Genomic DNA, 24,762 nt, shown 5'->3' with positions numbered 1-24,762 from the left:
CTCCATGAACATGTCCACTCCCCTCTTAAAGTTGGCAGCCATCACCACATCCTGGGGCAGGAAGTTCCACAGTTTAACTATGCATTGTGTAAAGAAATACTTCTTTTTATCTGTTTTGAATCTCTCACCCTCCAGCTTCAGCAGATGAGCCCGCGTTCTAGTATTATGAGAGGGGGAGAAGAGCTTTTCCCTGTCCACTCTCTCTATACCATGCATAATTTTATAGACCTCTATCATGATCTCAAAATCCAAACTACTGATTCAGGTAAAATAATCTGGTTCTGTGAAGTAAAATGAGTACTCAGCTTGCTAGGGGTAAAGTGTAGACAAATGGGGAAGGCAATGGCAAACCATCCCATAACCATAGTTTGCCTAGTAAATGTTGTGATATGATGTCACCCCATTGGTGAGTATTGACTTGGCAGTATTGCTTGCACAGGGGACTACCTTTACCTTTATGAAGTACTGAATTTTGGAGATTGTCATTAAAAAAATGTGCTTCCTTGGGGAATGAATTAAGTGTCATTCAAGTTAATGGCTATCTTTGTGTTGTGTTCTTTGGCAAACAAGGTCAGATGCATAAGAAATTAAGTAGGTGGTACGTTTGTCTCTGGAGAAAATCTGTCTTGTTCATTTTTGCTGCTTCTCAGACAGCCAAGTCATGTGGGTTACAATAAGGCTGTTCACCTGCCTAATTGACTAGGGCTAATGTGCTGTGAAATTGCCCAGTTAATAGTAGGTGGAATCCATCAGAGCTTGGAATGAAATAGCATGAAAGAAACCCGGCTACAACATCTGAGCCTCTTAAATATTGGCTGTCCAAATTGAAATTCGTTCATAGCTTATCATCCTTGTTGAGTCATAGCTTGAAATATTTAATCTCCAAGATATTTCGTGTTCACAGAAAAAAAAGGTTGGAAATAAAATATTAAAATACAGTAAGAGATTTGCAGAATTCATGGGTGTAGATTTTTTTTTTTGCCATACATTCTGTATCACCTGTCACTTCATGCATGTAACTAGCCCTTGACCCCTGCTCATAGACAGGTTATTTATCCTTCATTCACATTCACCCCTTCTTACCAGTTGCCTTCTATGCATGAAGTCCTGCATGTTGGAAATGTAACAGAACTGTTCTGAGCATTTCATGAAAATTTTTTGCAGGTTAGCCAATGGCAAGAAGGTCTAAAAGGTGTTAGCCAGCATTTACCTTAGCTTTCTTTATTTTTTGAGTTCCCGAGATGTTTACAGACAAATTGGCAAAGCTATGTTTTTTTCTGTAATCACGTGTGTATATATAAACACATACATACACACTGTGCTTTAATTGTACCTAATGATTGCCTTGTTATAACCCAAATACATATTTAGATTCAGCTGCTAAATGGCTTGACTTTAAAAAATCTGGCATACATCTTGAAATAGCTATTTAATCATAATAGTTAGGCATATAAATATAAAAAAGGACGTGTGGATCCCCAAGGATTCAATTCTATGCACACTGGTCTAGGAGTGAGCATCAGTTAACCTAATGGGGCTTGCTTCTGAGTCAACACACATAGGATTGCGCTGCAAAATTTAGCCCAATCACACTGTTGCTTTTTTAAAGAGTTTAATGTTGTGTGGTGGTTGTTTTTCATGGTCACTGCTACTATTTATAATACATGAAGTACAAATATTATACTTATTTTGGGACTTTTAAGTAAACTTGCAAACATTTAAAATAAAGCAGATACCTATCATTTTATGTGTGTCCTACATGCTGTTCTCCTGGCTCTAATTTGAAATGAATCTTTGCAGTCTGTGTTTCCTTTCACTGCATTTCTGTTTGCTTTGTTTGAGGGATAAGAAAATATTGGCTGGCTAGGAAAGCAAAACTGTGATATTGATTCATAATTACTGTTCTCATGTATTGGATCTATACTTTAATGATACTGCTCATATAGCCAGTTCGGCTCTGAACAGTGTCACACTAAGATACTGGATCTATACATTATATAGATGTAAAACACAGATTTCAGTGGCATTGCTGCTAGATTGATTTAAATCATGACAATTTCAAGCTACCCTTTTTGAAATGTGTATCTCCAGAACAAAGTTACAATAAAGCTAAAATGCAAAAGACGGTTGCAGAGCATGCTAGGTCAAATAGCAAGTCCTTAACAATAAATCCAATAATACACTAATGGTGCAATCTTAAAATGACTTTTCTGGGAGTAAGGCCCATTGGATAGACCTAAGTAGGATTCTGAGTAGACCTGCTTAGGATGGTTCCATAAGACACTTAGCCTCAGGCATATTTTTTTCACATGGGTCTTTTTACGTTAAAGAGTAGCCATTAATTCAGCTTTGAATAGATCATCATGATTGGTGTTTTTTAAAGCTTTTGTTTATAGCCTGCCTTTCTCAAAAAAGACCCAGTGTGGTTGATGTCAACATTTATCTCCCAACCTGGCTAACGTTGAGTATTGCAGACTGGCTGGGAGAAAAATACTTTAAATACTGAGGGGAGGAATGAAAGAGGGGGGCACAGTTTAGCTGCACAAGACTGGGTTTTAGAAATTATGCTGAAGTTTTAACATATGTAAATACAGGCATCATTTTAAAGGAGAGATCTGCTATAACTGATTTTTTAAAATTGTGTTTTAAACAAAAAAAGTTGCTTTTAAAGAATCTTGTTGTAATGTATTCATTTAGGATATGGGTGCGGACTTGGCAGAGTTAATGAAGTTGATGAAATTTCTTTTATTATGCCTAATCTCATTTGGTACATGGGAGGTGTGGTAATCTGAAGGCTGAAAAGTTTCCCATAATATCTGCGTACAAAAAACAGACCAATAAATAAATAAATAAATAACAGGAATGGCCACAGTTGATTTTTGAAAAGATATTGTGACAACACATTTCTTCTGTAGTTGTGGCTGAATTTGGCATGCTGATGAGTTTAATGATTTGTATTACTGAGTGCTTCCATTGCCTCATGTTTTGTGTTAGCCAGTGAGTAAGAACTGGATGGTATAAACCTTGTTATTACTAAGAGTAAGTAATATGTAGAACACTGGATTAACTGTCTTCAGGTCATCTGCGTGTTTTTTTAAAAGAAACTGTTCTTGGCGAACCAGAAGGCATATGAATCACACGAAACTATTGAATTATGTGGATACCTGACAAGCTATACATAGCCTGTCCTAGTGAATCACTGGATCCCAGTGCAGACAACAGCCCACATGGTCACTGATCATGCAGAAAGGGAGAGCGGGCACAATTGTGCTGACCCCACTTCCTGGCTCCACATGATTGCTGGTTATCTGCAGGGGCAACAGTGTGGCCATGCAAACTCTCCCTTCCCATGATCAGTGATGTTTTGAAAGTAGCATCGCTGACCATGGGGAGGGGACATGCATGCGACCACTTGCTCTGTGTGGTCGCAGCTAGCAGATAATCAGGCAATTGCGTGGAAGCAGAGATTGCTCCAGAGCACTCAGTGAATATGTGAGACTGTTATCTGCACCAGGCTAAGATCTAAACAGAGTAGCAGAACAGGGTCTAAAACAAGTAATGTTCTGTTTCCTCTACAGTTTGTGGAAATACTTGATATTTGATTATGTACATTTTTATTCTACATTTCCTTCAAGGACCTCAGGGTGGCATACATCATTTCCTCCTCCTCTGTTTTACCCTCACAACACTCCTGCAAGGTAGCTTGGGATGAATGGGAATATCCGGTCCAAGAATCACAAAATGAACTTTATAGAAGAGCAGGCATTTGAAAACAGCTCTCCTTAATCCAGTACTCTAGACCAGGGCTGTCAAACTCATTTATTACGAGGGTTGGATATGACATAAATATCACTTGGTCGGGCCAGTCCGGTCCATGTGTACCATCAAATGTTATGCCAGGTACCAGAGATTCAAACTTTATAGAAGATATGGGCAAAGCCAATTAATGATATTATTTTTTACTTTATTTTTTTACTTAAAGTACAAACATCCTTAAAACAATAACACTCTTACAGTATTTTCTTTTAACAGTCTTTGATAATTTACACCTCAGGACCTGGGGGTGGGGGCTGCCTTGATTGGCGAGCATGCAGTAGACTCACCAGCCCAGATCAGGGGTGGGGGTGGCTGCCTGGGCTGGCTCATGGGCCAGATAAGTGCTCTCAAGGGGCCAGATTCCGCCCTGGGCTGCATGTTTGACACCATGCTCTAGACACTACACCCCATATTCATCCTTTTAAAGGTATCTGGGGAAAAGAAGCATAGTTCTATATTGCTTTCTCCCTGTATTTTTTTTTGTAATGGCTTAAACTTACTAAGTTTTAAGTATTCTGCCCTGGTATATGTAAAACATGGAAACAGTTACTTGCTGTTAAACTCAGGAAGCTTTTTCACATTACTGAGGAACTTGTTTCTCTGCTTTGGGTCTAGGGACCAGGACTGGCAAGGTTCCCAGACTTAATTTCACTGTCAAAAGAGTTAAATGTGCAAGTCATCCTTTGTTGTTTCCAGGTGTTTTTTTTAAAGCCACTCTTGTTAACTAAAGTGGAAGAATTACTTCCACGACAGACCTTCTCAAAGCAGCTCACAAAATAAAAACAACATAAATACCTTAAGAATTAGCAGTAATAAAACAAGCCATAAAAACAGCATAAAGCAATTCCTAAAACAGTCCTCAGTCTAGAAGCAGACCATGTGAAAGCTAAGAATGATTGAACCCCTCAGGTTAAAAGCCTGAATCAGGATGAATTTTTCAGGGAATATACCCCTCACCAAACAGATCCTCTCTGCCTATTTCAGTTAGAAAGGAGAAAGTATGGAAAAGTTGTGCACTAGAATACCAAATGGGATGATCCTATTTGGCAGAAATTTCAACAAATTCTTCCTTTTCAGGGATGTTTCTGTTGAGTCCCTCCCCCCCTTATAGAACCGAAAATAAATAGATTCAGCCAGGTGCCAGAGAATATACAGAGGATTAAGAACTTTATTTCATTTATTTCTGAATTTAATTACTATTTCTGTTCAGGTAATAAAATTTGTCCAGAGCAAATTTTGGGCAGCCAGATTAGTTATCAACCAAATGCATACCCCAGTGCTGAGTGTCATTTATGTAAGTAATTGCAGGAACATACTTAACTGCTATAAAAATAGAAAGTTTGCAAAACATTCCTAAATCAAAGTGGGTGGATGGCAGTTTCCCCTAATCTATTTTATATATGGTGGAAGGCTGAAATGATGCTGCCTTCTCAATCTACCCAGGTCACTTTTCTTGCCTCTAAGGTCATGGAAATATCCACTCGTGGATATAATATTTTAAAAGGCTGTAAGCACATAAAAATCCAACGTGGATAGGCCAAGACCTTTGGATTACATTGCAGTATTCATCACTCTGTCCAGGTCCGTTTGGAAGTAGATCCTATACTGGAGCTCTTGGTGGCAACTTTTGCTAGAGTTCCATGGATAGTGTCAAGTTGGTTTATTTGACCGATGTCAACAGAGTGCTTGGGGTTGTGAATGCCACTTCCTGTACACTGGATCCTTACCCATCCTGGCCATTAACATCCTGCTGGGAGAAGGTGTTAGAACCTTTGGGGAAGATTATGTCCCTCTTCCTTCACAGCTAAAGGAAACTATGATTTAGGCTCCTTCTTAAGAAGTCATCTTTGAATAAGAGGGATGTGGACCTATGTCCCATTTTGACATTCTGGGCAAGGTGATTGAATGCATGGGGCAGAGCAACAACAAGCCTTTTTTGGATGAACCATCTGCCCTTGATTCATTTTAATCTTTAGTCCAGGTTTTAATGTCGAAATAGCAGTTATGGCTTGGGCTGATTATCTTTGCTTACAGGTGGATAAGGAAAATCCATTGCTTTGATTTTGTTAGCTTGATATTGCTACACCACACTTGATACAGTCAACTGAAATCTTGGAGGACAAACTGCAATCAGTGTTTGAGATAAAAGGGACCACCCTCCCTTGGTTTCACTTGTATCTTCTTGGCAGGAAACAAAGGGCCAAACTGGACATTACGGCAGGCTATAGCAGGGGATGCAGGCAAGATCTTCTGTTCCCACTGAACCACGGGCCCTATCAGAATTGGGCTCTTGTGGTATTTTTAAATGGCTGAATTTCTCTAAAATGGCATCAGTGGCCACAGGTGGGATCCATGGCTGCCATAACATCTAGTTGGCCCAAAGAGTTACCATAGGAGAGGCAGTATCAGCTAGCTGGGTCCTGATATGCAGATACCCCAAGGATCCATTTTATCCCCAGTGCTCTTTAATCTCCATGTAAGACCATTGACTGAGATCATAGGAAGCTTTGGAGTGGATTTTTCCAAAATGCTGATGATATCCAGCTTTATATTTCATTGTCCAAGCATCAGAAGAAAGCTGTAATGGTCCTGGGTCTTGGGGGTGTGGTCAAGTGACTAAGGATGAACAAATTGAGGTTTAATACAGATAAGACTGAGGGGATACTGGTTGGAAAGGCAGAATGTTTGATTGGTTTTGATAGGGTTAAACTTTACATGGTAAATAAAGTTAACAGCTTGGAGTTGCAGATGGATTTGGCCTTACAGGTGGATATTCAGGCCATAGCTGTTGCTTGGAGTGGCTTTTTTTTATTTACATCTAGCTCAAAAATTGGTCCCTTGTCAAGATCCTGCCAACCTGGCTACACTGATCCATGCTGTGGTAGCCTCCAGATTGGACTATATTGTAACAGATGCTACATAGGGCTGCTTTTGAAAACACCTTGAAGTTTCAGTTGGCTCAGAACGGCAGCAAGGCTCCTCTCCAGGGTCAGCTACTTGGAACACAGAGCTATATAGTTCTGCATCATCTGCACTAGACACCTGTTTGCTTCTGGTTGTTGTGCTGGTTGTTACCTTTGAAGCTCTTCATGGCCTGGGTCCCTCATACCTCTGGAGCCGCACCTCCCAAGATACTCCCTTGCATCAGTTACATTCTTTCGACAGCCTCCTCCTTATGGTGCCCTTTGGGACTGTTTGCATGGCCACAACAAGATCACAGGCCTTTCCTGTGCCAAGCCCAATCGTTTGATAGGCCTTACAGAGCTGGTGAGGAGGGTACCTTCCCTTGTACTATTAGGAAGGTGAGTCAAGCAGTCCTCTCCCAGATCTGGCTGAGCATTTACTGATCCTGACCTATTTTACTCTTGGGTGTGTGTTGTGCTTTAATCTGTTTTAATTTTGTTGATGTATGCCTTTGCTACTTGTTGCTGCATTGTGTGCTGCCCTGAGATAAGTCAGGGTATGAACGTATTAAATAGTTTTTAAGAGGGTTAGATACATCCTTCTGTTCAAACTTTATATTCAGTTGTGTATATCCTGTGGCTTTGAGACACCTGCATCTGGTGGGCAGAGTAATAAAGTGTGGTCATTCTGCTCCACCGTATGTGGGACGGGGACTTGGGGAAAGTATCATGTAAACTGGACCTGTGTTTATTTCTGTTAAAGGAAACAGTAATTAACACACATATGGTTTGAAGACAGATGGTATGTATTGTCAGCAGGTATGGGTCTGCCCTTTGAGATTAATGTATGAGCTTGTCCTTATGTTCAGTTGATAGGGTTGCCAACCTCCAGGTACTAGCTGGAGATCGCCTGCTATTACAACTGATCTCCAGCCAATAGAGATCAGTTCACCTGGAGAAAATGGCTGCTTTGGCAATTGGACTCTATGGCACTGAAGTCCCTCCCCTCTCCAAACCCTGCCTTCCTCAGGCTCTGCCCCAAAAACCTCCCCGCCAATGGTGAAGAGGGACTTGGCAACCCTATCAATTGACATTTATTTTTAGGATGCATGCGATTGCACTTATATCTTGAAAAATAGATATCAAAAGTAATACAGGCTTTCCTGTAAATCCATGTAAGCATTTTCACAAAGGTGAGTAAAGGTGTGTAAGCAGTACCATAAGAAAAAACTTTGATTAATCACAATTGTGTTGATTGCACAAAATTGCACAAGTGGTAATTCTGCTGATTTAGTTAAAAAGACGAAGGGTCTGTTCAGCATTACGTACATGGGTTTGAACACTGGCAGCTGTTGATTGTAAGCTTTTTATTTTCATATAATGCTTCTTTGATTTGGAGAACGCTGAGGCTGAATATGATTTAGGACTGGTTGCCAGCTACTGAAGCATTCTCAGAAGTGTAAGTAATTTGTGTACTGAGACAGAGTTCTGCGATTGGGATATTGGATTGCGATTGGGATATCCGTGCGGTTAAATGTTGTCTAACTTCCCTGGATGAACTAGAATGTCCAAGATTCTAACAGTTTTCGTCAGCAGAAGTAATAAATGTGGCAATCTTGTCCTTACCCGCAGTATCAGCACACTTTAGGAATGTTGCTTTGATAGTGCCTCCACAGTGCTGTTACAAGCTATAAAAGTAGCGAAGTGAAAGCCAGAGTGCAATAAATGAAACAAAGCGCAGCCAAGGCAAGTGTTTCTTTGGACAACTGAATAAAGGAAGAAGATCATGACAGGGAAGCAATCGGTAGTTCTCTGATAAGAATTTCCTTCCTTCCGGATTCTCCATTGTCTGTCCTTTCCTGTTGCTTTTCAGACATCCCCTATTAAACCCTAACGAAGAGTTTGCTCTACATAACATACTCCTTTTACTGGTGAAAATTTGTATCTCTGTGTGAAATAAATTGCAGAGACAGAGCTATCTTTTGGTTGTTCACTCAAACGTTTCCCAGTAGATCTTTCCTCCTCTTCTTCAAATCATCCTTCCAGAATCATCAACTTTTATTATTTTATTATTTTAACCTAACTTTGATTTTTACCTAGAGCTGATATTGTATTGAAATAAAACTTGACTTGGTTGTTCACTCATTTTTTTCTGAGGCATAGTCGACTTTAAAATGTGGCCTCCCTTGACTAAGGCTGGAGTCATGTGCATGTTTAAGTGGCTGTAAGCCCCATTAGCAGACATGAATAAGACTGCATTACATGTTGTCCTTGAAACTTGCACAAATTCCTTTTTTCTTTTTAGCTGAGGTCTCTAAGAGGCAAAAAAAGTTTGAATAGCTATATTCTTCAGTATAGTTCACTAAATTTAAATGCTAACAGATTATTTAATTTCTGAAATTTATTTCTGAAAGTCAGAATGTACTTCCAACTTCTGTATTTTTTTGTGCACACTCATTTCTCAGCAAATAGCTGCTACCTTTTCCAGTTCTCCTCTGTAAGAATAAAATTCATATTCATGCCAAAATGAAAAAAAAAATCATAGAAACATTGGTGTTTCTGTTGACTCCCATATTTTATTTTCCACATACTCTATGGAGGAAGGTATACTGGAACGGATTGTTCCTCCCATCTACTTCTATAAGGGCCAAAAATATGCAAATCTTCAAGGGAAGGAGTAGCACCTAATTCCAGTCCACCTTCATCAAGTGAGCAGGACAGGATAATAGCTTCTTAAATACTCTGGTTTTGCAAAATTCAACTCCTGAAGAGTAGGGACTGGATTACAGTCCTAGATCTAAAACTTGTTAACAAATATATGGTTCAGCGGTGCTTTGGTTTCAAGAAGGTCACAGTCATGAAAATTTCCTGACCTCAGTTGAAGTCAGAGAGTTCCATGCTGGAAACCTCTAACAATTCATCAACTCCTGATCTTGGTCACTTCAAGTCACGTCAAATTTCCCAGAGGTTCCTGAGCATACTATTCAAAATGCTAATGCTGATACTCCTCATATTGACTTGGAGGGCTACTGAACTGGCAATTCCATCAGCTGGTTCCAGAATAATTCTGTTCCTTTTGCCATATAACATAGTAATGTTAACAGACGCATCCATTGTCCCCTAGGTGAACTCTGTCTTCCACATGAATTGTTTTCCACATGACTTGGTTTTTCCTCGTTCTTCTCAAGCACTAAAGAGGGAAAGAATGGCTCTCTCTAGTTGTGAGGAGAATTTTTAAAGGACCACACTAATAGGGTTAGAGGTTTTATTTATTAAAAACTTTCTTCCCCACCTTATCTCTCCAGTCTCATGGTGACAATCACATTACTGTTTTATCTTATGTCAGCCTGTGGGGTATAGTGGTTAGATTTTCAGATTAACACCTGGGAGAGCCAGGTTCAAATCCCCATTCTGCTATGGAAGCTTGCTGGGCAACCTTGGGCCTGTCACACACTCTCAGCCAACCTACCTCAAGGAGTTGTGAGGATAAAACAGAGGAAAAGGGGAAAGATTTAAGCCACATTGGGGAGAAAGATAGGGTAGTAAATGGATACATAAGTCTTATACAAGGAAGGATCAAGGGCATGAAGATGTCAACATCAACCTTAACCTCCAAAATTAAGGAATGTATTGCTCTGGCTTACAAATACTCTGACCAAACCATTCCTCAAGGGTTAAGGCCTACTGCAGGCTCCTTATTTTACAGACTGTTGTCTGAAAGCCAGTCAGTTCTCATTCTATTCAGTGGGTCATTGTTTTTTCTCTCTCTTCAGCATAGTGCTTTTGGACAGCTCTTTCCTGGATGTCCTTAACCACTGAGAAAGGAACATTGATGCTAATGTCCCTTTTTAAAAGGGTGAAGTTGATTTTTATGAAGGATAAATCTCATTCTCTTTTTGATTTTGAATAGGTTTCAACTTTAAATTTTGTTGCTTTTTTAAAAAAAACCATACAGCTGACACATTGATTGTATGTCAGTATCTTAGACGCAGTATCTTGGATGCATAGTTCATGTACATGAACTATTTTGCAGAAGGTAAATCTGAACATCAGAATGCCTGCAGCAGTTTGTTGCCATGAATTAAATCCACGTCAGATTTTGTTTATCTCGAATGTCAAAATTGATCGTTTGTTATGGCCTGTTGAATAAATGAATGAAGTGAAAATAAAGGGGAAACGTTGTTTTGCCTGAATAACCTAATTCCAACTGCAGCCCTAGCCAATATCTGTAAATGTATCAGGCAACATAACCTCTCCCTGTAATAATATCCCTCATGTCCTACTTTTGACAGTCTGCATTGGTTGCTAGAATGACAACTAGGAAATCTGAAAGCAAAATATTAAAACATTTATTGTCATTGCTAAATTTATGGATGTTTGGCAATTCCTTTGGGCTTTGTGCAGTTTCTGACTGTGGGTGGAGGCGCATTACTATTCCTTCAGTCTTTTTCCCAGCCTACTGGAACACTGAGATTGCTTCCCCAGATTTATAAACATTACTTGCCATAGAAGCAATTTTGTTGTCAAAATTAATAGAAGCCAAACTGGAGTAGCAATGACTTACAGTGAACACCTGGTGGATGGCAGTAATGATGAGATCCAACTCTTAATTCCTAGTTAATAAAGTGCTGCATGTCTCGGGCTGAGGTTTTATAGAGAGAATATTCAGGCATCCCAGGGCTCTGGCCTAAACGACTAATCTCCGTTTTCAGCAATGGAGACTGCCGACTGGTGTGTCCGAATGCATTTTCAGTTTTAGCCACCATTAGTATTGAAGGCAGCAGGAAAAGAGGAAGACCCCAACATGAGATGAAGTGACTCATAAGAACATAAGAAAGGCCCTGCTGGATCAGGCCAAGGCCCATCAAGTCCAGCAGTCTGTTCACACAGAGGCCAACCAGGTGCCTCTAGGAAGCCCCCAAACAAGACAACTCGATAAGGGAAGCCACAGCCCTCAGTTTGCAAGCCTTGAGCAAGGCTGTTAATGATAGGACATTTTGAAGGTCATTAATTCCTCGGGTTGCCATATGTCGGAAGTGACTTGATGGCACTTAAAACACACACACAGTATTGAATGTTCTGGCTTAGGCTTTGGTGTACTCATCTCTCTACCAATTTTATAATTACAAATACACGAGAAGTGTTTGTAAAGGATTCTCCCTCTATAAGCCGTGTTCCAGAATAGGAGGGGAAGTAGGAAATGAATGGACTGAGGAAAGGGTAAGAAGCCAAACACTCGCTACAGTAATAACAGTGATGAGAGGGTCTACCTTGTCTAAATAGAAGAGGAAGCCTAATGTAATGATTGTAACAATGGGGACAGGACAAAAAAAAAAAAAAGCTCGAATGTTTTAAGGATACAGGTGCCAGTACCTTGAAGAAGCTCTTTGGGAGTCAAAGCATCAGTTGTTTGTTTATTTTATGTATTTACTTGTTTGGCAACAGTATTCAGCTGAAACTGTTAAAAATCACCTCTTCAAACAATTGAGAAGTGCTGACGAACTGGCGCTAGTGAGGATGTAACACAGACCACGAGCTTGCCTCTTGTTTACTAAGGTATATGTGTGTATGGGGGTGGGGAGAGTGAGACTTTCTTGGCATGTAGAGGGATAGTAAAAGTCACCAGTTCAGCTTGGAACTTGCCCAGTTGATGGAAAAAGCAAGTTTATAATGCAAGCCTAATTAGAGGTGGGGAAAATTTGTTCAGTATCATGTCAGTCACCTCCTGATGTTCTAGAAGGCCAGAAAAGCTACATGAACACTTGAAGATATCATCCTGAGTTTTGGAATTAAGTGTCATTAGTATTCAGGTTGCTTGCAGCTCTGTTCTATCAGATGAGTGAGGAAGTGGATGTTCTGGGCTGGATGATGGCCAATGAACAGAACTGAACCCAGGTTAGACTGAGGTACTCTTTGCTGGAGTTGAGGTTGATCTGTGGAATTGGGAGACATCCTCTTCCGGATGAGGCTGTACTACCGTGGAAGAGATTCACCACTTGGATATGCTGTTAGATCCAGTACCTGTAGTTGGATGCTATCTGTAGTAAGGTAGCGCCTATTACCAACTTCAGCTGGTACCCTGACTTGTAACCCTGTCTCGAGAAGCGTGGTCTGGCGGCAGTTATCCATGCTCTTCTCACCTCCAGTTTAGAGTTTTGTAATGTTCTGTACACGAGGTGGCCCTGAAGATGGTTCAGAAACTTCAACTAGTCCAGAATATAGAGGCAAGAGTATAAGCAGAACTTGACTAGGAGTAGTGTATTACACCAGTGCTTTAAAATATTCACTGGCAGCTTCTGCTTTTGTTGTTTCAGCTGATCTGAAGGCTGTTAAGCCATTTTAGACTATGTTGTTCTTTATTTGATTATGGGATTGTTTTATAATCTTGAATTGTTTTATTATTCAGTGAGCTGCTTCAGGCACAAGCTTGCAGAGAGGCAGCATACAAATGTTCCAAATAAGTAAAATCCAGCAGATTCAACCTGATACAGATCAAATAACATGGCAAGCAAAAATGGTTTACACTTCATCCTCTGTCCTGTGGTATATTTGTATTTGAGATTTTGTTTCCTTTTTCTTAATAGACATTCACAAACTCTCTCTTGGGTTATGAGGGTATTCTTTTAAATCATAGCTAGGTCTCTCTCAGCAATTATGAAACTATAGGTCTTGGACAAACAGCTAGTTGAAAGCAGTGAAATAGAGGAATAGCTAAAGCCAAACATCTCTTTATTTTTTGTTAATACTTGCTTAACGGGTCTCTTAAATACAATAATCTAATCCATGTTGATTACCAATAATGGGAATAAAAACCCTTGCAATGTAAAAAGAAAAAAGAATAGCAAAACTATGTTGCTGTAAGGGAAAGGGAAAAGCAGGCTAAATAAGCATTTTTATGTTATGTGTCGTACAGTCTTTAGTACAGATACGGAAATATGTAAACAAGTACATTTCAGGGAATAATTTTTATACACAATTGTAGAGCTTCCATTTACTGGTCATACTGATGTCTGTCAGCTGCTTTATTTTACTTTTGTATTAATAATTCCTGAAATTGAATATTGTGGCTCTGATTGAAATAGAAATTTTCAGAGGGGCTCAGAATTTTGCCTACTTCTCCTTTATGTACTTTTGTATAACCTGTGTATTGGGACAGTTATCACAAAAACACTTGAGGAAGATTACTCTTGTTCTATTGGAGGCACCAAGAAACAGGAGGGAGCAGAAAGTGTGTGTGAGTACAGTCCTTGGGAGGTTTCTCTTCTCTCTCCATTCCCACTTTTGCTTGAATTGGTACTCTCTGGGTTGTTGTTAATATTTCATGCCTCCATTCTCTGAATCCCTTGAAAACCAAATCAGTTGAGCTTCTTATGAGCTGAATTTATTATCTTCAGAAATCATACATGTTCACTGACTATTCCAGTGAATAGTCCTTAATGTGTCACTTACCTATGTGATCTGTGTCTGAAAGAGGCAGGGCTACATTCTTTTGTAGTCTTAAGGTACTGTCTGGGTACAACTTGTCTGATTCCCTTCACACACACCCTCCCAACTCCAGAGAAAATTTAAATATATTTATATTTAAATGGGAAACTGCGTGTTGGTAGCGAGTGGAACATCCATTGCCCATAGCCACTATGGGGAAGGGAGCAGTGTTAAGCTCCACTTTGCAAATATTACGTGGCAACTTATCAACCCCCCCCAGTAGTCCTTTAAAGGGGATTTCCCCCCTTTCCCTGCCAAGCAGTCCTATAGCGTTATAGCGCAGTTTGGTGGGGAAAGATAAAGTCAGTGGAAAGGGGAAGTTCCAGTGGAAAAGAGGGGGAGCAGGGAGTGGGATGGTGGAAGCAGCAGTGTGTGGCACAAGAAAAGGAGAGAGCAGATACCATTCCTGCCCACTCCTGTGTCACTTTCTGCTGATGAGAGAGGTAAATTTTCACACTGTCTGGGAACAGTCTGGGAACACTCACGGACAGATATATGAAGAGACATTAGTTGGAACAGATAAACTTGATCAGCTTTCAGGTTTTTCAGCAGTCTGATATTTGTATGAGTGTGTGTACTTTATAGATTGGTAGATACTCTTGGCTGATATGTCATGCTGTTGAGGCAAAGAGTGCCCCTGTGTAACTTTGAGCCGACTCAAGGTCTTTGATAAACTGTGCTGCAACCCATGCATGTTTTTAGATTCTCAGAGACATTGGACTTGGAAAACAACTCTGTCCCCCATGATTGTGGTAATGTCTGAGTCCTCCAGCCACATGAGGAGCAAACATCATCAATGCCTCCCTTGCCAGCATTGCCCAAGCTCCCAGGAGATATATTGATGACGGCACAGGAAGTATTTCAGTCGCCAATTCCTCCCATATGTCCTTGGAGTTCCTACATTACTGAATAGGGTATGGAAGCAGTCATGCTTTAGTGACTTTAACACCACCGAGGCAATCTAGGTGGATAACCTAGGAAGCCGTTAGTGTTTATTTAAAGGGCCAGTCTTTCACCTGTAGCTGTGGGGAATCGATCTCTTCCTGTCTCATGGCTTCTTTTGCTTCCTGCCCTTTTGGTTGACCCCCATTAACCATGTCCCTCTACCAACTTTTATATTTCACGTCTTGATTCTTTCAATTTATATGTTGTTTGTTCAGACTTGGAAAAGGAAAGTTGTTGAGGAATATTTATGATCTCAAATTCCTGCATGTCAAGCTTGCAAATCTCTGAAAATAAGATTAAAAGATATACAGACAATACAGTGGTCTGGATTTTTTTGTGCCTCTAACCTAGAAAGTCTGTTCTATAACCTTTTCTCTCTCTGTGCTGTCTCATTCAGTTGTTCTCTCATAGAACAAATTTAGATGCTATATTTATAGCTGAAGTGTCACCAATACATTTGTGTATTGTAACTCTGGAGAATAACCCACATTGAACCCTTGAATTTATAATATTTTTGTGCAATACCTTTTCATTGCTCGAGACTAATAGTTCTTTTAATTACAGAGATGCAGATTTCTTAAAATGAAAGTAAAATTACTTTCGGTCTTATAACTTACCTTCATTGTGGCAGAAATATCATATGGTTTAGAAAGTGCTTTTAGGAATCTCCATGTGGAAAACACTGTAGTTGGCATAACTGAATAAAACAATAGTGTGCCCATATAAAGACATCCCAGTGAAGCGTTAAAAAAACACATTTTTCTTTCCTAAACAAATCAGTAAATCTTTGTTGAGAATAAAATAGAGGACATGAACACATGAGGCTACCTTACAAAAAAATCAGACCGTTGATCTCTCACAGTCAGATTGGCAGTTGGCTTTTCAGGGTCTCAGGGAGAGGTCTTTCACATCTCCTACTGTTAGACCCATTTAAAATGATTGGAGATGCCGAAGATTCAGCTTCCAAAGGACCATCACTGAGCCACATTCCCTCTTACTTTACATTTGTCATAATTTTCTCCACTGCTGTGTTTGTAAGGGAATGCTTTCCTCACTGCCCCCTCCTCTCTCCTGTTACATTACATAATATATGTTATGCATTGTGCTCTTAATTTTTTTTCCTCTCACACATTCAGAAGTCATCCCATAAAATATCTGTTATGAATTAATTGCCTGTTTGGGTAATAAGTCATTCATGATCTGTCCAAGAATATCTCACATACTAATTTGTTTTCTGATAGGCTATTCTTAATTTCTTTTTCTCTCTCTCGCATCTAACTGTACCCCCACAGCGAAGAGCATATATGCTCACTAGATTAAATGTATTACCATCTGCCATACTATATGGAAGATTTAATAAAGTCCCATATCTGGATAGGGTCTGTCCATGTGGGGAGAGCGATATAGAATCAGTTTTCCATGTCCTTCTTAAGTGTTTGCTCTATGCTAGTGGCCAGCCTCAATTCATAGACCTGTTATTTGCTGACAGGGAATGGATCCCTGCTAAAACTAAGGTGTCCTTCCTTATGATAACACAGGACCCCCTAATAATTGACTTCTATACATACTACATTTTTATTGTTTTTAATGGGTATTGGATTGTCCTTTATTAGTACCATTCAATTTAAATCTCGTCTTGCCAGAAAATGTGCATGTATATTGCATGGTAATATTCTTAAACTACATCAGATTTTTTTAAAAAAGGCTATTAAATAATAATGACATTTCCTAAACCATCTTTACATCAGGAGTGACTCTAGAAAAACTAATGTGGAAGAAAAAAAGGGGTGGCAAAAACCATTATTAAAGAATTAAGGATTTTGTTCTGAATTTAATAACACTGACTAAAAGATAATGTAGCAAAAGCATTAGTGTGAATTCCTACCGCTAGGAATAGAAAAAAATATTCTTTAAAAAACAAACAAATGTAGTTTGAAATATTTTGGTGTTGATGGGAAGCATGTTTCACTGATGAATAAATATATGTTGTTCCTTTTCCATACTACATTTTGGGCCCCGAATTTACAAATCAGAGACACAGGCCTTCTGCCTTGGAGCTAAACATATGCTTCAAGCATGCTGGTTTATCAAAGCATTAGCAGGAAACATGTCATGGGAAGAAACACTATTTTATAATGAACCATGTTCCATAACAACTTTTCAACACATCGAGTTGTAAACAGCATGGCTGCTTCAGAACGTATGACAACATGCCAAAAAATGTTAAAATGATGGGAAAGTGTAAAATAGCAAGAGAGATTTATCCAAGTTTGCTAAGATCATAAGCATGAATTGCCAGTCTCACCATGGTTGTCAGCTAAGTGAAATGCCAGTGCAAAAATGATTCAAACGGCCTCTGCTGTGCTAAAAGTGGTCCCTGGATGTTTCAACCCTGTTATCAACATAAAGGGTAGAGCAGGAAAATATCAGAATTAGCAGAATCCCTTTCCAGCAGCACAAGAAATTATACATGTGCATTTTTTAAAATTTAAAATGAAACTCTCAAGGCATTTGTTGTTAATCGTTTTTAAAGCAAACACATAGGAACTGAAAACATTAATATTGATTATTCTGGCACATTGCTGTCAGGATTTTTAAAAATTCAAAGTGAATTCAGATTCAGATGAAGAGAGAAAGAAAATCAGGATCTGATGAAACTGACAAGGAATGTTTCTGATCAGCAGTGTAAAACCAATCTTGAAACAGATTTTACCCTGATTTAACTTTCTTTCTGCAGCATTTCTATCAGTCACTGCTGGTTTGCGAAGGGGGCTCTCTTGTTTCAATATAAGCAGTATTCTCTCAACCAGCATCTTTTTTGACTGAGCTAGTTCTCTTTTCTCTGAGCATTTTCAGGTTCTTTTTTACTACAATGCTGATCTGTGCATGTAAGATGAATTTAATATTTTTGCTAGTGTGCATGAGACAGTGTTACTGTTGAGCTAAGCTGCGAATTTTCCTCTATTTTCTTTCCCTTTAGTATTAATTCTACTATGTCTCTGTGTTTAATTCTGCATTCCATAAGTCTGCTAGAGAACAATCCTGAGCAAGTCTACTTAGAATCTTACTCAGGTCTATTAAATGAGGTTTGTGCGTGTTAAGTGCCATCAAGTCGCCTCCGACTCATGGCGACCCTATTAATGAAAGTCCTCCAAAATGTCCTATCCTTGACAGCCTTGCTCAGATTTTGCAAATTGAAGGCTGTGGCTTCCTTTATTGCAGTGGTTCTCAACTTTTTTCTGACTGTGACCCCCTTCCCACCTTGTTTCCTTCCTGTGGCCCCCCTGTCCTACTGGTAGAAAGGTAGCTATTTAAATGTTCTGTTTGTAAATAGCCAAGGAACAAAGAAGCATAAATAGCCACACAAAATGCACACATGCAGTTCTTATTGGGAAACTGAAATTTACAAAAAAATACCCCACGAAAAGGGAATACAATACGCTAATAAACAACAATGTTCACATACAAGGGAGAACAAACCCTCTACCACTGTTTTCTGTTTTCTGCACTTCTCTTTTCTGTTTTCTTTTCTCGGTCACTTCTCTGATTTCTTCTCACTTCCCTCTGTGGCCCCCTAGTCTCGTGCCATGCCCCCCCCCATTTACGCTATTTTCACCTGTGGCCCCCCAGGAATATCCTGGGGGCCCCCAGGGGGCCATATGGCCCCAGGTTGAGAACCACTGCTTTATTGAGTCAATCCATCTCCTGTTGGGTCTTCCTCTTTTCCTGCTGCCCTCAACTTTTCCTAGCATGACTATCTTTTTCTATCTCAGTTTAGTCATTTTCGCTTCTAGGGTCAGTTTAGGCTTGATTTGATCTATAACCCACTGATTTGTTTTTTTTGGCAGTCCACGGAATCCATAACACTCTCCTCCAACACCACATTTCAAAGGAATCTATTTTCTTCCTATCAGCTTTCTTCACTGTCCAGCTTTCACACCCATACATAGTAATAGGGTGTGAAATGAGGTTTACTCCCAGGAAAATGTCACATGAACACATGAAGCTTCCTTATACTGAGTCAGACCCTTGGTCCATCAAAGTCAGTATTGTCTACTCAGACCGCCAGTGGCTCTCCTGGGTCTCAGGCAGAGGTATATTCACATCACCTACCTGCCTAGTCCCTTTAACTGGAGATGCCGGGGATTGAACCTGGGACCTTCTGCATGCTAAGCAGATGCTCTACCACTGAGCCACAGACCCTCCCCCAAGAATCTGCTGCCCCGTGTGAAGCATGAACTCACGACCTTCAGATTATGAGACTGACTGAGCAGAAATTTCAGACTTAAAGTTTAATCGGGGGGGGGGGGAATCTGTTTCAAGATTCGTTTTACACTGCTGATCAGGATTGTACCGCTAATGTCACTTTTGGAGTGCAGATACAGTAGTCTCTGAGACGCACTCTCTGCAGTAGACCCACTTAGGAAGTGTCTCCCACCAAGCGCTGTTATTCCAGTGTTTCTTTTCCACCAAGAGGTGACCTCATATTTCCACTTCACCTGACTGAGCAGAAATTTCAGACTTAAAGTCTGAACAGTGAGCAAGAGAAAAGGGTTGCATCTAAGTCTCAGGCCGTGCTTCTTGCATTTTTTGGGCACAGTGTGTGTACCTCTGCCAAATGTCTCACTCTGCCAGCTGTGTAACTCAGCCTCTCTCCGAGAAGACAATCACTTCTGCCATGTGAAAAATTGCCTATAAAACTGGCACACTTTCTCCTCGCCACCTGAAACTTGGTTGGGAGAATCACTTAGGTGTTGCCAAATCTTTCGCTCAGTTGGATGGAAAACAAAGAACTTTCATCTTCCCTGCATGTTTCCCCTTGAAATCAGTGGGATGTATATTAAAAAATAAATGGTGAATAACATTTTAGAGAATGAATGAAAATGAAAAACAAATTGCACATCTCAACAAGAGATCACGCTGATTCTTAGAGTTGCAACCCCTCCCAGAAAGTTCCTGCCTTCTTGCCTTAAATAGAGGGCTTATAAGTGCTGTTATTTACTGAAGCCTGATGATGTCATTTTTAAGCAGATTGTTTCAATGCACAAACAATGAAGCATGTGTTGTATAATGATGCATTAATTTCCCATTTTTTACTCTCGTCTCCTTGTAAGTCCTGTTAATTTCAAATGATTTGTGAGTATTTTTACTTGGGGAGAAGGGAAGAAAGCACAGAGGTGGGGGGAGTTATTAAATTTTCTTTCCCCCCCAACTGAATGGTAGCAATTTTGAAAGTATTTCAATATGTTCTTTGATATTCAAATTGATCTTTACATCATGTGTTATTAGAGACACCTGCTGCCACTTCTCTACTTAAAGGTTTATTAGCACATTGGAACTCATTTTCGAAAATGTATTATTATTGGCTGTGAACAACCTCTTTGTATTAGATCTGAGCACATGGCTTATTTGACGGAGGAGTAAATCTTTCTTGAAATAATTCTTCTGGGGCAGAAATCAAGCCGTTAAAATGAATAGTGCTGCAAAACAATCCTGTTTCCAGTATGTGTTCCCCACCATTATTTCTGTAGCTTAAAGGGAGATAAAATAGAACCAGTTACCATGTTATAATTTTTTCCATGGGAGTGTACCCAAATCCATTCATTTGTGGATAAAATAAATGATACCATATTGTTTCACAAGTCAGACTCTTTTATTCATTCACCATCTTCATCAGGGTGTCAGCCCCTTGGAAGTTATGGGTTCCAAGAAGACGTTGTTGCAACTCCCTATTCTCAATATGATTTTGGGTCAGGAATTACTTCTTTGGACCAGACCTTTCCTATGAATGTAAATTGTAATAGGACCACTGACAGATCCCCGGAGGACTGATTTGTGAAAGAGAAGGATTTGTCAACAGGATGGGAATCACCAGGGAAAAAGCTGGTAATAGTGACCCAAATTGAGATAACTTTTGAACTAGGGCTGTCAATTCGGTTCGGCCCGAACTGAAAATCAGCCGAATTTCCCTTGATTCGGCGGTTTTTAGTTCGGGAGGAACCGAACTCAAAACTGGCGGGCAACCGGGGGGGCCGAATTCAGCGAGTTCGGGAGTTCGCGAATAAATTCGGCCAATTCGGGGCCGTCAGTAAGCAGCATAACCTTCAGTAAGCAGCATTCTCCTCCCCCGGCCAATCGGTGGCCAAGCTGGGTCTTCTTCTGGCCAATCAGTCAGGATTGAGTACTGGAGGAATCAGCTGATGTGCGGCCAGCCGGGGAAAGAGAGAGAGAGAGGGAAATCCTCATGTGTGTGTGAGGGGGTGCTTGTGCACATTCACTCCTTTCCGTGGCTGCAGGGGGCGCATTTTTTGGGGTACCGACCCCAAACTTTCAGGGGATATTCAGACAGGTTTTCTTAAGAGACCACCCAAGTTTTGTAAACATTGGGTCAGGGGATCCTGAGATATGGGCTCCCCCCTTTTTTTCTTTCCATGGCTGCAGAGGGCGCATTTTTGGATGTGCCGACCCCAAACTTTCAGCGGAGCATCAGACAAGGCTTCTTAAGATACCCCCCAAGTTTTGTAAACATTGGGTCAGGGCCCCCCGAGATATGGGCTCCACCCCTTTTTCCTCTCCCCCCTTTTCCATTTTCGTGGCTGCAGGGGGCGCTTTTTTGGGGGTGCAGCCCCCAAACTTTTATCATAGCTTCAGAGAATCCCTCTTAAGAGACCACCCAAGTTTTGTAAAGATGGGTTCAGTGGGGGCTGAAATATCGGCTCCCCCCCTTTTCTCTTTCCGTGGCTGCAGGGGGCGCATTTTTGGGTGTGCCGACCCCAGACTTTCAGCGGAGCTTCAGTCAAGGCTTTTTAAGAGACCACCCAAGTTTTGTAAACATTGGGTCAGGGCCCCCCGAGATATGGGCTTTCCCCCTTTCCCTATTGGGATGAATGGATCACCCTCGAGAGATGCATACATATGGATCTTATATTGGATACAAATGGAATCATATTGGATTACCCAGCCTCCCAGCCCCTCCTGCTGGAACAGAAGACAGCCACAGTAAGACCCCTTTGGGGGCTTTAATCTATATTTTTTCTTTTCTGTGTGTGTGTGGGGGGGAAAGCAGAGTCTGTGTGTGTGTGTGGGGAGGGAGCAGTTTCTGTGGGTGGGGGGGAAGCCAAAGAGGGCTTTTGCCGGTTCTGCCTGGGGTGTGTGTTCCCCCTCCAGTCTCTCTCTCCCTGGTTTGAGGGGGGGCTTCATTTTTATTCTTCAGGTTTTTCCTCATTCATAAGATCAGTTAGGTTATTTTGATGCTTGCTCAAAACTGGTTTTCAAATGGTGACTTAAAGAATGCATCTGCCTGGTCCCAAGTCCAATGCAAAAGGAGAAATTCCACCCCCTCCTGCTCATTATGCATAGCTAGCTGCCTCTGTCCCTTTCCATGGTATGCAAACTCCCAGGTGTCAGGTGTTGCTTTGCACTGTTGCAAAGGTGTTGCATTGCGTGCTTGTGTTGCTTTGCAGTTGTATTGTTTTGCAAAATTCTTCACACCTGCCCCGCCCTTTGCATGTTTGCAAAGGTGTTGCTTTTCAGTTGTGTTGCTTTGCAAAGTTCTTAGCACCTGCCCTGCCCTTGCTCTCATCAGCTGTTTGTCGGCTGGGAGCTTTGTGCGTGGGCGGCAAGCTCTGCTGAGAGATACACATTAAGGGTGGGGGGGACCCCTTTCAGGGCCCATATCTCAGCCCCCCCTGACCCAATCTTTACAAAACTTGGGGAGTCTTTCAATATACGTCCTTTGAAGCTCTGCTGAAAGTTTGGGACCTCTAAGCCCAAAAATGCCCCCCCCCGAGCCGCGGAAAGGCGCGGTTGTGTTTTTAATGGCTTTATTCGGCCGAATTTTTTTTCCGAACTTTGAATTCCCGTCGAATTGAACGGATCCGAAGTGGGGGAGTTCGGACTTTGGCACGTACCGAACCCACAAGAGCCAAATTCGGCCGAATCCGAACTGTACCGAATTTTTTTTTTTTGACAGCCCTATTTTGAACCATCATAAATTTATCTCAACCATTGCTAAAATATAGGGTACCAAACACTTCCATCTTCTTTCAGTCTGCACAGAGAACTATGCTTCTCACATGGGTTTTTAAGGGACCTTTGGACCTTGCTGGACGGTATTTTTTTCAAATGAGATGACTCTCCATTGTTTCTTCTTCCTTTTCTTCGCAGAATGCAATTGCTGTAATCTAACACATCCAGCAATTAAACGGAATCTGGCACCAAAAGCTGACAAGCGAGGGTCTTAACACCTTGATCTGGAAAATCTGCTTTTCCCCTCTATTTTTTTTTTAAATTTCTATAATGTCTATTCTGATGAAGAGTTCTGATGATCTGGAAAGCTTGCAAAGTGTTTAGTGTCATTTTGGTTGCCCCTAGTAAAAGGGATTGCATGGATTTTGTTGTGTGAATTAATGCCAGGACCCATTATTTTGCTGTGCAGATCCATCTTTTTCTTTCTCCCCCCCCTCATTTTGCCTCAGCCTCTCTCTCTCTTAATTAACTTAAAATGCAACAGCTCTTTAAAATATAGACAAAAATGGATATTGTATTTTTAATCTGTTCATTCTGTGCAGAGACAGTCATTTCCAGCGCATTGAACTAGATTGCTTAGCCTGTCCTGGGCCTGCAAAAAATGGGGGCCGCATGTTTCTGTGCCTGCGGTTTTACATGCTCTCATTTGAACTGGATGCGCAGCTCTTGTTTTTTCGTTTATCCTGGGAGAAGGTAGTCAGTTTGCTTTCAAGACAACTGGAATTCAGATCGAGAACAGCTTTCAAAATCAGAGATTGAACCCATCTGAACCAACTGAACGTACACTTAGCTTACTAAAAATTAACTGGAGTGTTTTTTTTAATAACCATGCCAATGCAGAATTGCTTGAAGAGGGTGCATCTCACTACATGCGTCTATGAAAATTTGCATTGTTCTTTAACACTGTAGTGCTAGGCAACAAATATCCTTTCCAGCGAGAAGGCATAGGGTACCATAACAAATGGCAGTTTCTCATTCAGCAGATTTCAGCTGCTTAAATATGCAGCGTATCTTTCCTGCCACTCAACCACTTGCTGTTTCCTGGGGCTCCCGACTCCTTCAGAATCATAGTAATTAGTTGATCAGTGGCATGTGCCTGCAGGGTCATCATCAACTAGCTTCTGACACCCTACTTTAGTGTTTCATTGTTGCTTCTCATTTCATATGAGCTATGGAGTCATTAGCATAAATTACTATCCAAGAGTAAAGCTTTTATTCTTCCATAAAGATATGCCATAAAACCTGTCTCCTGTTTTTTTACATGATTTTATAACATTCAGATCTCAGTTGTATTTTTTTTACTTTTGTATGTCTACGCCAAAAATGTAGAGAAAATAAAGAAAAACAAACAAACCCAAATATATTTTATTTATTTATATTTATATTCGCATTTATAGCTCTCCCTCTTCCCAGTCAGGCCGGGCTCAGGGCGGGTTTCATCCTCTAAAATTAACAAAATCATAAAACATCAAAATATCAATAATTAAATTATCAACAATTAAAACACAGCGATTTAAAACAAGATGGCACTGAGATAACAGGAATTGCTGTGGATCGGCTACAGGATCACCCCCACAGATGGCAA

General features: G+C 40.6%; 1 protein-coding gene and 1 non-coding gene across 2 annotated transcripts in view; one reads left to right on the top strand and one right to left on the bottom strand.

Annotated features, from left to right (window-relative positions):
* Window positions 1–24,762, top strand: part of XRCC4 (X-ray repair cross complementing 4) — a 133,997-nt gene that overhangs the window by 84,300 nt on the left and 24,935 nt on the right. The window lies entirely within an intron of this gene.
* Window positions 19,281–19,355, bottom strand: TRNAA-AGC (transfer RNA alanine (anticodon AGC)). The gene has a single exon. It is a non-coding gene; the product is annotated as a tRNA-Ala (tRNA).

The sequence above is a fragment of the Euleptes europaea genome, chromosome 4 (genome assembly GCF_029931775.1).
Source record: "Euleptes europaea isolate rEulEur1 chromosome 4, rEulEur1.hap1, whole genome shotgun sequence".
In the NCBI taxonomy this organism is placed as follows: Eukaryota; Metazoa; Chordata; class Lepidosauria; order Squamata; family Sphaerodactylidae; genus Euleptes; species Euleptes europaea.
The sequence above is the reverse complement of the archived record's forward strand: the minus strand, read 5'-3'. Positions and strand labels throughout refer to the sequence as shown.